Genomic DNA, 16,129 nt, shown 5'->3' with positions numbered 1-16,129 from the left:
CCGGGCAAGTACTGCAGGTGATGGGAACAGCAGGTGCAAAGGCCCTGAGACAGGGGTGTGCTGGTAGATTTCAGGAACAGGAAGAGGCTGGTGTGCTTGGAGCGGCCCCAGAAGTAAAGTGTGGCAGTGGGAGGTGGGGGGTGGGGAAGGAGGGGTACCCGATAATGTCCTTGTCGGCCACTGTGAGGCCAAGCACAATTACTGGTGTTTGGGGAGGGGAGGCGCTCCATCCAAGCTGAGCAGCACACCTGTCCTCCCAGATCTGTTTCGAACGCTGCCTCTAAAAAGCAACAAGGAGCAGATGCAGCCATTGGCACCCACCCCGACCCTCCACACAGACAATGAGCTGGAGCGTCCTGTTGGACCCTCCTCCAGCCAAGGGGCTCCCATCCTCCCTGGCTAAGGGCCTTCCAGCTGGCCTCACATTTGGCTGCGGGTCCCCATTTGTTTGGGACTTGGACAGACTTTCCAGGCTGCCCCTCTCAGCGCCTGTTTATGACGATGAGTCTCTGTGGCATGACTCTCCCAGGGCTGCTCTCCTGGTCCAAGCATCTGTTCAGTTGAGCTTCTTTCTCTATTTATTTCTTCAGTAAACAATAGGGCAGAGGCAGGGCTCTGTGGTATTTCCACAACCCCTGACGCCTGTGCCAAGGCCTAATAGGATGCAGAGATAACCAGGGGAGAAGCGAGGGCCCTGTGATCTGAGCAGGACCCAGCGTGAGGCTCTGGAAGCCCCACGCAGAAACTGTATCCTTGCCACAGGCACCCATGGTTCCCAGAGGTGTGGAAGGGGCTGTCTGCTCTAGTGGGCGTCTACTGGCTGTGTTGCTCAGCATCCAGACCTTCTTTGGCTGCTCCAGCACCCCAGTGACCACCTAGAGGATCCCCAAGGACCATCTCTCCCTTTCTCTGTTCAAGGGGTTTCCAGGTAGGCTTAAAGACCTCTGCTTCCCCCCTCCCCTGTGCTCCATGTCCTGGAACAGGTATACAGTGGTGGCCAGGCCACTGAAAGTCTTCTCCCTATCCTACCCCCAGCCTTTGTGACTGGCTCTGGTGTGGTCATGTGACCCAACCTGGGCTAGTGCCAGTTATCCCAGGACTCTTAGGGGAACCATGCAGGAGAGATGAGATGGCTCTGTTTGGATTGATAACAGGGCAGGATGTGAGTTCATAGCTGCTGATAACCATTTCCACCATCAGAACTGGGAGACCCTGCCTGAGAATGAAGACAATGAAGAAAGTAAAGTAGAGAGTTGCAAAGGCACAGATTTCTGAAGATAACTTAAGCTCCTGGATCCGGCTAAGCCTGAAGTTCCTGGACTCAGAGGTTAAGTAGTTTGTATTGTTTTCCAGTCACTTCCCATCAATAGTGCCCCAACCAATTCACACACACACATCGGTAGATGACCCCAGGAAGTGGGAGGCGGGGTGGTGGTGGTGGGAGGAACACTGGGAAGGATGGAAAATTAGAGGAGGCAAGCTTGGGAACGGACAGCGAGGAGGGCTGAGCATGAGATGCTTGTGCTGGTTCTGTGTCTCTCAGCACAGATGCCAAAGTGCTCACCACCGCCTACGCAGTCCCACAGCATCTGGCCCGACGTGACCTCTCAGGCCCCATCTCCTCTCCACGCCACCATTCTCCCATCCTCCTTTCCAGCCACAGAACTCTGTATCAATTTTCTCTATGCTATGCTATGCTAAGTCACTTCAGTCACGTCCGACTCTGTGTGACCCCATAGACGGCAGCCCACCAGGCTTCCCCGTGCCTGGGATTCTCCAGGCAAGAACACTGGAGTGGGTTGCCATTTCCTTCTCCAATGCATGAAAGTGAAAAGAGAAAGTGAAGTTGCTCAGTCGTGTCCGACTCTTAGCGACCCCATGGATTGCAGCCTACCATGCTCCTCCGTCCATGGGATTTTCCAGGCAAGAGTACTGGAGTGGGGTGCCATTGCCTTCTCCATCAATTTTCTCTATTATATAACAAATTACCCCCCACGTCAACAGCTTAGAACAACACCTGATTATTAGCTCACAGTTCTGGAAGCTGGAAGTCCAGCAGGTTGAGCTGTACCCTTCACTCAAGTGGAAGTCAAGGTGTTAGCCAGCTGTGCCCTTGTCTGGAGCTGAGGATTCTCCTCCGAGCTCTTGCCTGTAACTGGCAGAACTCCATTCCTGTGGTTGTAGGACTGTAGTCCCCATTTCCTTCATGGTGTTCAGCCAGGGGCAGCTCTTAAGTCCTAGAGGCCACCTTGTCATGTGTCTTCCTCCACTTGAAGCCAGCAGTAGCACATGGAATCTTTCCTGTGCTTCAGTTTAGTTCAGTCTCTCAGTCGTGTCCGACTCTTTGTGACCCCAAGAATCGCAGCACGCTGTGCTTCAACCACCTCTTAATTTCCCTGCCAGGTGCCAGAGAGAGCTCTCTGCTGTTAAAGAGCTCAACTGATTAGACCTAACTTACCTGGCTCATCTCCACACCTCCAGGTCAACAGACTTGGGACCTTAATTACAAACACAAAGTCCATTTACAGCACTAGCTGGATTCGTGTTTGGTTGAATGACCAGAGACTGGGGGTCTGGCTTTAGAATTCCACCTACAACAGCTTCCTTGTTCCTCAAACATCCCAACCAAGCCCTGCCTCAAAGACTCATGCTTGCTGTCCCTCCTCCAAGAAATCTCTTGCTGCAGGTGGGCACGTGGCCCACCCTTCACTTCATTTAGGTCTTCATATAAAGGCCACCTCCTTCAGAAGCCTTCCCCAACCTCCCATCAGAACCATCGCCCCCCATCGCTCTGCAGCCTCCTGATCCTGCTTTGTTTCTCTCCCTGGAGTTGAAGTACTCTTGCAGATTTATTTGATCTGTCTCCCCCACTGGACTCTTAAGCCCTGGGGACAGGGACTTGACTTTGTTTGCAACGTCTGGCAAGGAGTAGATGCTCAATAAATACTTGTTGAATGAAAGGAAGAACATGTAAGTTTCTTAATGGTCTTAAGTAGTTACCCTGAGGTCACGCTCACGTGCATCTGCCAGCCCTGGCTCCATGGGAAGCAGAGTGAAGCCATGGCTGAGAGCCCAGGCAGCAGAGCCAGACCGCCTGCCTTCATATCTTAAGGGCTGGACCTTGACCTCAAAGCCTGTTTCTTAATCTTCAACACAGAAGACTTTCTGTATCTACCTCACGGGGTGTTTGTAGGTGCTGAATGAAACAGTCCAGGTAAGGTGCCTGGTATCCACATCAAAACCATAAGGTGGCAAAAAGTAAAAAATGCTGAAACATGATCAAAGATTGGCAAGGATGTGAGTGAGTGAGGCTTCCACTGACATTGCACATCGATGCAATCACTTTAGAGATTCATTTGGTGGAATCAAGTGGAGGTGAGGATGAGCCTGTCCTTCTCCCTCCTGGGAGGCAAGCACAGGACTCCTGGTTATGACACTGTTTACAATCACATCTACCAACATATAATGCTTATACTGGTAAGATCTCACCAGTACATGTACAGATACTACTAACAAGAATAGAACTACCACTGATGGCCAGACACTAGTGTAAGAATGTTACATAAATAACCTCATTTCATCTTTATGTCCATTTTATAGGTGAGAAAATGGAGGTTCTGAGAAATGTAAATTTCACTTGCTTGAAACCACACACAGCTGGGAAGTGGCAAAGTTCTGACCTGCTCCCTAGATGGTGGGAAGGGTCGGGACGATGGTGGTAGTGGGGAGGAAGAGGAAGGAAAACTACAGAGAAGACAAAACGACAGCACCAACACACCAAAAAGAGTGCTCTTTTTTTGCCAAATGCTGCTGCTGCTGCTAAGTCACTTCAGTCGTGTCCACTCTGTGCGACCCCATAGACGGCAGCCCACCAGGCTCCCCCGTCCCTGGGATTCTCCAGGCAAGAACACTGGAGTGGGTTGCCATTTCCTCCTCCAATGCATGAAAGTGAAAAGTGAAAGTGAAGTCGCTCAGTCTGAGCTAAAGAGTGGGCAGCTGCATGCACTAAAGCGCAGGCGAGAGGAGCTACCCCACATCCGAGGTCAGGGGCAGAAGCCTGGAGGACCCCGTGCCTGAAGGGCAGTGGTCGAGAGGAGCTACGCAAGTCCGAGGTCAGGGGCGGCAGCCGAGAGCAGCTACCCAAGTCCGAGGTCAGGGGCGGCGGCTGGGAGGACCAACCCCACGTCCAAGAAGCAGTGGCTGCGAGGGCGCAGGAGGGCCTAGAGGAGCCATCCCATGCTGAAGGTCAGCAAAGGCAGCAGTGAGGAGATACCCCTCGTCCAAGGTAAGGAGCAATGCTGTGCTTTGCTGGAGCAGCCGTGAAGAGATACCCCACCACCAGGGTAAGAGAAACCCAAGTAAGACGGTAGGTGTTGCAAGAGGGCATCAGAGGGCAGACACACTGAAACCATACTCACAGGAAACTAGTCAATCTAATCACACTAGGACCACAGCCTTGTCTGACTCAAAGAAACTAAGCCATGCCCGTGGGGCAACCCAAGACGGGCGGGTCATGGTGGAGAGATCTGACAGAATGTGGTCCACTGGAGAAGGGAATGGCAAACTACTTCAGTATCCTTGCCTTGAGAACCCCATGAACAGTATGAAAAGGCAAAATGATAGGATACTGAAAGAGGAACACCCTAGGGCAGTAGGTGCCCAATATGCTACAGGAGATCAGTGGAGAAATAACTCCAGAAAGAATGAAGGGATGGAGCCAAAGCAAAAACAATACCCAGCTGTGGATGTGACTGGTGACAGAAGCAAGGTCCGATGCTGTTAAGAGCAATGTTGCATAGGAACCTGGAATGTCAGGTCCATGAATCAAGGCAAATTGGAAGTGGTCAAACAAGAGATGGCAAGAGTAAATGTGGACATTCTAGGAATCAGCAAACTGAAATGGACTGGAATGGGTGAATTTAACTCAGATGACCATTATATCTACTACTGCAGGCAGGAATCCCTCAGAAGAAATGGAGTAACCATCATGGTCAACAAAAGAGTCCGAAATGCAGTACTTAGATGCAATCTCAAAAATGACAGAATGATCTCTGTTTGTTTCCAAGGCAAACCATTCAATATCACAGTAATCCAAGTCTATGCCCCAACCAGTAATGCTGAAGAAGCTGAAGTTGAATGGTTCTATGAAGACCTACAAGACCTTTTAGAACTAACACCCAAAAAAGATGTCCTTTTCATTGTAGGGGGCTGGAATGCAAAAGTAGGAAGTCAGAAACACCTGGCAAATTTGGCCTTGGAATATGAAATGAAGCAGGGCAAAGACTAACAGAGTTTTGCCAAGAAAATGCACTGGTCATAGCAAACACCCTGTTCCAACAACACAAGAGAAGACTCTACACATGGACATCACTAGATGGTCAACACCGAAATCAGATTGATTATATTCTTTCAGCCAAAGATGGAGAAGCTCTATACAGTCAACAAAAACAAGACCAGGAGCTGACTGTAGCTCAGATCATGAACTCCTTATTACCAAATTCAGACTTAAATTGAAGAAAGTAGGAAAACCACTAGACCATTCAGGTATGACCTAAATCAAATCCCTTATTATTATACAGTGGAAGTGAGAAATAGATTTAAGGGCCTAGATCTGATAGATAGAGTGCTTGATGAACTACGGACTGAGGTTCGTGACATTGTAGAGGAGACAGGGATCAAGACCATGACCATGGAAAAGAAATGCAAAAAAGCAAAATGGCTGTCTGGGGAGGCCTTACAAATAGCTGTGAAAAGAAGGGAAGCGAAAAGCAAAGGAGAAAAGGAAAGATATAAGCATCTGAATGCAGAGTTCCAGAGAATAGCAAGGAGAGATAAGAAAGCCTTCCTCAGCGATCAATGCAAAGAAATAGAGGAAAACAACAGAATGGGAAAGACTAGAGATCTCTTCACGAAAATTAGAGATACCAAGGGAACATTTCATGCAAAGATGGGCTGGATAAAGGACAGAAATGGTATGGACCTAACAGAAGCAGAAGATATCAAGAAGAGGTGGTAAGAATACACAGAAGAACTGTATAAAAAAGATCTTCACGACCCAGATAATCACAATGGTGTGATCACTGACCTAGAGCCAGACATCCTGGAATGTGAAGTCAAGTGGGCCTTAGAAAGCATCACTATGAACAAAGCTAGTGGAGGTGATGGAATTCCAGTTGAGCTATTTCAAATCCTGAAAGATGATGCTGTGAAAGTGCTGCACTCAATATGCCAGCAAATTTGGAAAACTCAGCAGTGGCCACAGGACTGGAAAAGGTCAGTTTCCATTCTGATCCCAAAGAAAGGCAATGCCAAAGAATGCTCAAACTACCGCACAATTGCACTCATCTCACACGCTAGTAAAGTACTACTCAAAATTCTCCAAGCCAGGCTTCAGCAATATGTGAACTGTGAACTTCCCGATGTTCGAGCTGATTTTAGAAAAGGCAGAGGAACCAGAGATCAAATTGCCAACATCCGCTGGATCATGGAAAAAGCAAGAGAGTTCCAGAAAAACATCTATTTCTGCTTTATTGACTATGCCAAAGCCTTTGACTGTGTGGATCATAATAAACTGTGAAAAATTCTGAAAGAGATGGGAATACCAGACCACCTGACCTGCCTCTTGAGAAATCTGTATGTAGGTCAGGAAGCAACAGTTAGAACTGGACATGGAACAACAGACTGGTTCCAAATAGGAAAAGGAGTACGTCAAGGCTGTATATTGTCACCCTGCTTATTTAACTTATATGCAGAGTACATCATGAGAAACGCTGGGCTGGAAGAAACACAAGCTGGAATCCAGATTGCCGGGAGAAATATCAATAACCTCAGATAGGCAGATGACACCAGCCTTATGGCAGAAAGTGAGGAGGAACTCAAAAGCCTCTTGCTGAAAGTGAAAGTGGAGAGTGAAAAAGTTGGCTTAAAGCTCAACATTCAGAAAACGAAGACCATGGCATCTGGTCCCATCACTTCATGGGAAATAGATGGGGAAACAGTGGAAACAGTGTCACACTTTATTTTTGGGGGCTCCAAAATCACTGCAGATGGTGATTGCAGCCATGAAATTAAAAGACGCTTACTCCTTGGAAGGAAAGTTATGACCAACCTAGATAGCATATTCAAAAGCAGAGACATTACTTTGCCAACAAAGGTCCGTCTAGTCAAGGCTATGGTTTTTCCAGTGGTCATGTATGGATGTGAGAGTTGGACTGTGAAGAAGGCTGAGCGCCAAAGAATTGATGCTTTTGAACCATGGTGTTGGAGAAGACTCTTGAGAGTCCCTTGGACTGCAAGGAGATCCAACCAGTCCATTCTAAGGGAGATCAGTCCTGGGTGTTCTTTGGAAGGAATGATGCTAAAGCTGAAACTCCAGTACTTTGGCCACCTCATGCGAAGAGTTGACTCATTGGAAAAGACTCTGATGCTGGGAAGGATTGGGGGCAGGAGGAGAAGGGGACGACAGAGGATGAGATGGCTGGATGGCATCACTGACTCGATGGACACGAGTCTGAGTGAACTCCGTGAGTTGGTGATGGACAGGGAGGCCTGGCGTGCTGCGATTCATGGGGTCGCAAAGAGTCAGACACGACTGAGCGACTGAACTGAACTGAACTGAACTGAAACAGAGCTATCTCATGATCAGTCATTTCACTCCCAGGCATACACCCCAAAGAAATGAAAACATACATCCACAAAACGTTCATCTGCAGCAATGTTCACAGTGGCATTCTTCATAAACGTGGAAACAATGGAAGTTCATCAGGTAGTAAATGGATAAATAAAATGTGGTATGTCCATACAGTGAAATACTTTTTGGCCATAGGAAAGGATGAAACACAGATACATGCCATGATGTGAGTGGACCTGGAAAACATTCTGCTGAATGAAAGCAATGAGTCACAAAAGGGCACATAATGTATGATTCCACTTATATGAATTGTGAAGAACAGGCAAATCTATAAAGACAGCAGCAGATTAGTGGTTATTTGGGCTGGGGAAAGAGAAAAATTAGAAATCACTGCTAGTAGACGCAGGGTTTCTTTTGAGAGGGACAAAAATGTTCTAAAGTTAGATTGTGATGATGGTTGCACACTCTGCAAATATGCTACAGGAACTATTGAATTGCACCCTTTAAATGGGCAAATTTTATATGTGAATTATAGTTCAATAAAGCTGTTTTTAAAATGTGTTCTAAGGAGCTTTGGTTTCCTGAACATTCATGAGGGAATGTCATGAAAAAAGTAAGTTCAGCAAATGTAAGCCAAACAAGTTCAGTAAGGTTTTAATGCAGGACTTCTCAGAGCCTTCAATTTGTAGATATATACAAGGACACTCCTAAGAGGAACATGTCTTAATAAGAGATACTTATTGAGTTTTCACAATAGGCCAGACATACACTGACTCATTTACACATATTAACTAATTTACTTCTTATGCTAGCCCTAAAAGGTAGATACCATTAATACCCTCATTACACAAAAGAAGACACTGAATCCCAGAGAGGTTGAGAATCTTGCTGGAGATCACACTGACACGAAGGGACAGTGCCAAGACTTGGACCCAACTTCCTCATTATTCAGGTTTTGTCTGTCCATCTTCTTTGCTGTTTTCCACCCAGTCACTCAGTCCTGTAACACCCAGATTAATTTTCCTTGTAACACACCATTATTGAATTTATGACGTGTTCTTGGGTTTTCTTCCTTATAATCTGTCCTCCTCACTAAAACACCAGCAGTGTGTGTGTGGACATCTGGTGCTCTAGTTCGTTGAATCTCTGGTGCCAAGAAGAACCTGGGTGCCAGGCAGCAGCTTGTCTCTGAGTGCTGGATGAATCACGAACTTGTCCACAGGTACTGGGAAGCCCTCCTGGCGCGTGCCCGGGCTCGGTCGACACTGGCAGTGGAAGGGGAAAACACCTGAGGAGTTTTATCACCTTGGCTGCGGGCGTGGAGCATGCCTTCTGGTCTTTTGTAAAAGATCTCTTTCTCCTGAAACCAGTTGCCAAGAAGTCTTTAAGATGGAAAACAAACAATAAAAGAAGGAAAAGAAACAGCAGAAGAGGAAGATGAGAATTACTTTAAAATTTTTAAAGTCATTTAAAATCAAAGCAAGTCTCTGCTAGGTGTCAGCTGATTTTTCAAATAAAGTGGGACTAGACCTTGGAGCAAGAATGGAAAGTAGTCATGGTGGGGTGTCTCTAGGTCCCAGCTTCAGTAGTTCCGACAACAGGGGTGAGTAGAGGAGAGTGATGAGCGTGGGGTGTGAGGAAGAAAGAAATACATGGCAGAGAGGATGAGTCAGACTGGGGCTGTGGGCCACCCTGCGTGCCGGCAAGCAGAGAGGGAGCCAGCCTGAGGAACATTCCCGCAGACCCACATGAAGTGGGATGGACCTACAGCTTCTAAAGCTCTCCTGGGTCTCCTCCTCCCGGGTCGTCTTCCGCTAAGGGATTTTGAACTCTGCAGGGATTCTGCTGTGCACTACTAAACCTTCTAGGCTTGGCTTCTTCTTCTGTTAATGAGAGGCTCAGGCTTGCTTGAAGCATCTTGAGCTGGAGGTCCCAGCCACAGAGACCCTGGAAGGTTAGACTGGAGGCCCTAAACATTTCCAACCACCTACTGAATATTTTTATCCCCCGCACCCTGCCAAAAAAAAAAAAAAAACCCACAAAACCCAGAAACAGTCAAGTCCCTGAATGGCACTTTTACTTTTTACTGGTAGGAACTACCGGGGACAGAAAAACATGTTAAATGGTACCACAGGGATATAACCCACAAACTCTTAACTGCACAAAACTCTCTGGAACAAATGACTTGGTGTCTCCCACAAGTAAACTGCAAGGAAGGAAAAGAGAGAATCCTCTAGAATGAAAGAGTCTTAAGAGAAATATCACTCATTTCACATGCCAGAAAGATTATGCTCAAAATCCTTCAAGTTAGGATTCAGTAGTACATGAATGGAGAACTTCCAGATGTACAAGCTGGATTTAGAAAAGGCAGAGGAACCAGAGATCAAATTGCCAACATACACTGGATCATAGAAAAAGCAAGGGAATTAAAAAAATAATCTACTTCTGTTTCATTGACTACACTAAAGTCTTTGACTGTATGGATCACGACAAGCTGTGGGATATTCTTAAAAGGATGAGAATACCAGACCACATAACCTGCCTCCTGAGAAATCTGTATGCAGGTCTGGAAGCAACAGTTAGAACCAGACATGGAACAATGGACTGGTTCCAAATTGGGAAAGGAATATGTCAAGGCTATATATTGTCACCCTGCTTATTTAGCTTCTACACAGAGTACATCATGAAAAATGCCAGGTTGGATGAATCACAAGCTGGAATCAAGATTGCTGGGAGAAATATCAATGACCTCAGACATGCAGATAATACCATTCTAATGGCAGAAAGTGAAGAGGAGCTAAAGAGTCTCTTGATGAAGGTGAAAGAAGAGAGTGAAAAAGCTTGCTTAATACTGAACATTCAAAAACTGAAGATCATGGCATCTGGTCCTATCAGTTCAGATCAGTTCAGTCACTCAGTTGTGTCCGACTCTTTGCAACCCCATGAATTGCAGCACGCCAGGCCTCCCTGTCCATCACCAACTCCTGGAGTTCACTCAAACTCACATCCATCGAGTCGGTGATGCCATCCAGCCATCTCATCCTCTGTCGTCCCCTTCTCCTCCTGCCCCCAATCCCTCCCAGCATCAGAGTCTTTTCCAATGAGTCAACTCTTCGCATGAGGTGGCCAAAGTACTGGAGTTTCAGCTTTAGCATCATTCCTTCCAAAGAACACCCAGGGCTGATCTCCTTTAGAATGGACTGGTTGGATCACCTCATGGCAAATATATTGGGAAAACACGGAAACAGGGTCATATTTCATTCTCTTGGTCTCCAAAATCAATGTGGATGGTGACTGCATCCATGAAATTAAAAGATGCTTGCTCCTTGGAAGATTGCTATGGCAAACCTAGACAGTGTATTAAAAAGCAGAGACATCACTTTGCCAACAAATGTCCATAACAGTCAAAGCTACAGTTTTTCCACTAGTTATGTATGGATGTGAGTGTTGGACCATGAAGAAGGCTGAGTGCCAAAGAATTGAGGCTTTTGAACTGTGGTGTTGGAGAAGACTCTTGAGAGTCCCTTGGACTGCAAGGAGATCAAACCAGTCAATCCTAAAGGAAATCAACTCTGAATATTCATTGGATGGACTGGTGCTGAACTGAAGTTAAAATACTCTGGCCACCTGATATGAAAAGCCAACTCACTGGTAAAGATCCTGATGTTGGGAAAGATTGAGAGCAAGAGTAGAAGGGGGTAACAGAGGATGAGATGGTTGGATGGCATCACTGACTCAATGGATATGAGTTTGAGCAAACTCTGCAAGATAGTGAAGAACAGGGAAGCCTGGTGTGCTGTAGTCCGTGGGGTCTCGAAGAGTCGGACATGACTTAGCAACAATAGCAATGAGGGAAATATCAATCCGCAGCTGTGCACAGATGCACCTTGTTTGCATTTTGACAAGAACAAACTGAAAACGGTTCATGAAATTGCTGGGAAATTTCAACAGTGATAGCATATTCGGTGATATGAAAGGATGATTGTGAAGTCAAGTTTTGATATGATAATGGATCATGGTTATTTTTTAAAGGATCCTTATGCTTTAGAGATATTTGTTCAAATACTGTGGATGAAGTAATACGATGTCCAGGATTTGCTTCTAAATAATCTGTAATGAGGGTGGGGAAAGGGAGGATGTACTGGATTGGCCAGAATGTTTGTTTGGGGTTTTCTTGTTTTGGTTTTTTTTACATTTTATGTTTTTTTTATTTTGGGTTTTTTTACATTTTATGGGAAAATCCAAACAAACTCCTGGTTGACCAATCATGGCAGCTGGTGTTGGGTCTATGGGAGTGGATTACATAGCCCCTCCCTAAAAACAAGCATGACTTCATCAATCAAATGACCTATAGGATTACAAATATTTTGGGGCTCTTATTAAAATTCAATTTAACTTTGTTTCATTGCTCTGCCTTATAACCTACATCCAGGTATACAATCACTGGCTATGAAAAATGTGTGAATTTATTCATCAGCCCTAAGTTACCTTGGCTTAGAGGCAATATCATATAGTGGCTGAGAGCCGAGAAACTATTCCTGTCCGTGTTTTGTCATCTGCATCTCTAGAAAACCCAGCAAATTCACTTATATTTCTCAGAGCCTCAACTTTCTCTCCTAAAATGGGAAGGAGTAAATAAGATTTTGCATGTTTGATGTTATGACCAGTGGCAGCAACACCAGAATAATTCACAGTAGAGGCTTATTCATATTAAAAAATTATGCTGGGCTTCCCTCATAACTCGGTAAAGAATCTGCCTGCTATGCAGGAGACCCCGGTTCAATTTACGGGTCGAGAAGATCCCCTGGAGAAGGGATAGGCTACCCATTCCAGTATTCTTGGGCTTCCCTTGTGGCTCAGCTGGTAAGGAATCCGCCTGCAATGTGGGAGACCTGGGTTCGATCCCTGGGTTGGGAAGATTCCCTGGAGAAGGGAAAGGCTACCCACTCCAGTATTCTGGTCTGGAGAATTCCATGGACTGTATGGTCCATGGGGTCTCAAAGAGTCCGACATGATTGAGTGACTTTCACTTTCACTTTCCCTGGTGGCTTAGTGGTAAAGAATTCGATGGCCAATGTAGGAGACATGGGTTCGATCCCTGATCTGGGAAGATCCCTCATGCCTTGGACCAACTAAACCCATGGGCCACAACTACTGAGCCTGTGCTCTAGAGCCCAGGAGTCGCAACTGCTGAAGCCCTTGAGCCCATGCTCCACAAGAGAAGCCACCACAATGAGAAGCCCATACACCACAACTACAGAGTGGTCCCCACTTGCCACAGTTAGGAAAAAAAGCCCACACAACAACAAAGGCCCAGCACAGCCAAAAATAAAGAAATAAAATTATTTTTAAAAATTATGCTTCTTTGGGCATCTGTAGAAAGATGACTGGATGAAATATTAAAGAGAGATTACAGAGATAAATCCCTCAGGGTGTCATTCCTTCATTCAACAAGCACAGCTGAGTATCTTCCCTGTGTCAGGCACAGAGGAACCGGGACCACTGGCTGAGCTCGGCGCCTGCTCCCCGGGGAAGAGAAAAGAAGGCATGTCAAGACAAGGAAAAAGCAGGGGTCAAGACTTAGGGGCAGTGTGGAAAGAGGTCCAGACCAGATATGAAGGACACAGGAAAATGAGCCAGGCTGGATTTAGGGAGGGAGGGCAGAAAGCACAGAGAGAAAAGAGGACAAAGCATTCCAGGCTGTTAAGGGAAGAGCAAGTGCAAAGGCCCTCGGGGCAAGAAGGACTAATTCCAGGGTCAGAAGGATCACAGAGTCCCGAGCAGGACAAAGGGCAATGGAGTTGCAGTTCGTTCATTTTAACTTAATATCTTCTGAATTACATAAATATTTTATGGAAGCGTGTATCATTCTTACAATTTTTTAAAAGTTTAAAAATATACACACAAAAGTAAAACACTTTATAAAGCCCCAAGAAGTAAAGATATTATAGCATTTTCTCTACTCTTTTCCTCTCAAGAATTTGACAAGATGTTAAAATTCATTCACATTTGCTTCAAGGAAAAAAACACTTTGTTTAAATATACCAAGCAAAGGATCCTCTCCTGTCTGGTTTGCTGAAAGGGCCTCCCCATCCTTCCCCATCTCTTGGTGTGTTAGACACGGAAATGATCATTGCACCTAATTTAAATGATGCTCTTTCTAACCATCGTGAAGCCGCTGGTCCTCAAACACATTTCTGAGTGACAGGCTAAGCTTGGAGGAAAGACCCGCAAGAAAGGTTTGGGGAAAAGCTCTTCACTCTTCCAAGTGTGTGCAGTTGGAATGCAGTTTGGGGAGCTTTCTGACCCCGGCCCTCATCCCTGTGCTGAGCGCAGTGGACCAGCAGGAGGAAAGAACTTGGTATTGGGACTGCCCTGCAAAGTGGCACCTGCGTTTCCTCTGCAATCTGTCTCTAGGGATAGAATCTGTTTTTTCGGTTTCCTCTCAGCCTAGGGCTGGGCAGGTTCACTTTGATGTTAAGGAGGTGCATCCGGGTTACCTGAGTGGAGGTGGATAACTGAGGGCAGGAATGTGCTGCCTGGGAGGAGGGCTCAGGCCGCCCCTTCTGGTGTATGCAGGGAGAATCCCAGAGAGGCCTGTCTGCACCTTGCAGTTTCTGCCTGTAGGAAGGCCAGCTTTATTATGGGTTTGTTCCCTTCACTGTTTAGATCCCCTGCCCCGGCCCCCACCCAGCTCAGGACCTTTTATTTCATGTCAGGTCTAGAGGGGCCATTCATTGGCTTCTGGCTGAGTGTTAGCGCTATGTGATACAGAAGGGTTTCTGCCCTCCTGAGGGACAGAGACCAGTGGTCAGATGGTTCCAGTCCTGGGAGAGAGGCACCCCACTCAGCCTCTCCGTTCAAAGATCTTTTATTTGTTTGTTTCTCATGGAGAACCCAGCTGCTGCAAAGCCTTCATCTGAAAGGTGAGAAACCTGAGGCCGGAGGGGCAATTCCACCCATCAAAGAAACCCCTGCAAAATTATGACCCATTTCCAGCCAGACCCTCACTGGTGCCTCATAACCTAATGGTAAGAGCTCCACTTTGGAGTCGAGATTTACCTTTCATCGTGCTGATCACAAGGCAGTCTTGTACAACCCGCTCAGGCTCTCCAAGCCTTAGTTTCTTCATCTGTGAAATGGGGAGAATAATTTTTACTGCATAGGGTTGTTGATTCAAATGCACAGCTTGCCCTCAATTATTTCAGTGTTCACCTATTTCTCCTCAATTTCCCCCTTCCCTTAGACTGTGAGTCCCCTAAGGGCAAGGACTCTGCCTGCCTTGCTCAGGGACATGTCCTCAGTAACTACAATTGCCTAGGGCAGGCTACAATTGCCTAGTGTAGGGTAGGCAGTGAGGAAGTATTAGTGTTGATAATAATAAAGGCCCTCAGCACAGGGCTTGGCACAGACAGTCATCATTATCCACACAGGGAGTTTGTTATTTATGGTGGGAAGCAGGTTTTGTTTCAACAGTATCAAATAACCAGAAACTGAGGGAACAAAATAGTTCTCTGGAGAGAGCCTGCTGTCAGGTGGCTCTTCTGAGGCCAAGACCCCAGGACACCATCCTGCCCCCTACTCCCTAGGAAGGTCTCAGCGCCACCCTGCTCCAAGGCCTCTCCCTCTTTCCTCTCCCTCAAGGAAACTGTCCCCCAGGGGCAGCACTCCTTCCCTGAGGCTTTAGAATTTCTGTCTTTTGCTCTAGAAGAGAGTAGGAGTGAAGGCTCAGTTCAAATCTGCCAGGGGAGGATTTCTAGGTTAAAAATACTGGATGAACAATTAAATAAGAATTTTGGGTGAACGATGAAATTATTTTTTAGTAAAAGAGTGTCCCACAGATTGCATGGGACCAAGTTATCCTTAAAAAAAGTATTCACTGTTTATCTGCAATTCAATTTTAACTGAGGGTCCTGTGTTATAATTTGCAAAATCTGGCAGCCCAACAAAGTGATGGAGCTGGGATATTAACCCAGGCTTGCCTGGGCTTGTGGACTGCTTTCTCCTCTCTTGCAAAATCCCCACTGGTGTGGTTATGAGAGTTTAAAGGGAGCGGCTGAATGAAATAGGTTTTTAAGCCCTAGGCTACTACATAAATGCTAGCAAAGGCAGAAATTTCATTTGCCTTGATCCTCATCTGCACCCAGTGCCTAGAACTGTGTCTGATACACAGTTGGATAGCCATAACTACTTGTTTTAGTGAAAAACCACTGATATGACTTTCCCTAAATAGGAGATATTTGGGAGATATTCCTCAAAAAAGGAGATATAAAACCATTTCAAGGTCTCAAATCTTGGTACCACATCCCAAATATATCCTGCTGGTCCCTGACATTGGTCCCTGAGGCTTGTCAGAAGGTACCCAGGAAGGGGCCCAGGTGAAACTGCACCTGATAGAGCCCTGCGCACAGATGTCTCAGTCATTGCAAGCGCTATGCACATCCGTTAGTCCAGCCCCACCTGGGGGTGAGGTGTGCGCATGCGTAGTCCGGCCCCCCC

The 16,129-nt window shown here is 46.4% G+C and overlaps 1 long non-coding RNA gene across 1 annotated transcript; it reads right to left on the bottom strand.

The window, feature by feature from the left end:
* Positions 1–7,906: 7,906 nt before the first annotated feature.
* On the bottom strand, positions 7,907–16,121 carry LOC129625790 (uncharacterized). Its single transcript, XR_008701612.1, has 3 exons — positions 16,021–16,121; positions 14,693–14,762; positions 7,907–9,012 (listed from the first exon to the last, which is right to left on the bottom strand). It is a non-coding gene; the product is annotated as an uncharacterized LOC129625790 (long non-coding RNA).
* Between the last annotated feature and the right edge of the window lie 8 nt (positions 16,122–16,129).

Source organism: Bubalus kerabau, chromosome 13 (assembly GCF_029407905.1).
Source record: "Bubalus kerabau isolate K-KA32 ecotype Philippines breed swamp buffalo chromosome 13, PCC_UOA_SB_1v2, whole genome shotgun sequence".
Lineage (NCBI taxonomy): Eukaryota > Metazoa > Chordata > Mammalia > Artiodactyla > Bovidae > Bubalus > Bubalus kerabau.
This window is presented reverse-complemented; position numbering and strand designations above follow the sequence as displayed.